Below are 669 nucleotides of genomic sequence, written 5' to 3' on the forward strand. Positions count from 1 at the left end.
TTGTTTTTCACGATAAAATAAAAACTACCGCACATCTGCATAGGGTCTAATACAGGAACCTATATAGGGTCCTATTTAGGATCCTATGGCCTCTGTCGTCTTTTCTGTGCTTTCTTCAAAAATTTAATTTTTTTATTTTTAATCTTATTTTTACGATTAATAATGATAAATGATAATGATTTATAGATCTTTTTAGGTGAACAACTTTAGTCTGTTAATTTTAGTTCATACCTTATGTCGTTTTTTCAAAAAAATTTAATTTTCTTATTTTAAGTGTTATTTTTTACGACTACAACAAAAACTACGTGTCCTATCAAAAATTATAGCTCTTTTTTGGATGAACAAGTTTTGTATCATTTTTTTCCTAGCTTGTGTCGAAAAGTGATTTATTATAAATTTGTAATTCTTTCCAGGGCGCGCAATTTGAGTTTTTTATTTTTTTTTCGTATCTTGCATAGTTTGACCAAGAAATTAAATTTTTGGCTTTTCATTATTTTTGGTATGATCAAATTTGGAATGTTCAACTTTTCGACCAAATTAAAAAAGTTGTTATTATTATCTTATAGGGTGTACAGTCTGTCAAGTTAAAGCGTGGGTGGCTTTACTCGCAGTCGGTAAGGTGTATCGACATGATTTTGGTGTCAAAATATTAAGCAGAGCTCCCTCTTT

The sequence above is a fragment of the Belonocnema kinseyi genome, chromosome 5 (genome assembly GCF_010883055.1).
Source record: "Belonocnema kinseyi isolate 2016_QV_RU_SX_M_011 chromosome 5, B_treatae_v1, whole genome shotgun sequence".
Classification (NCBI taxonomy): domain Eukaryota; kingdom Metazoa; phylum Arthropoda; class Insecta; order Hymenoptera; family Cynipidae; genus Belonocnema; species Belonocnema kinseyi.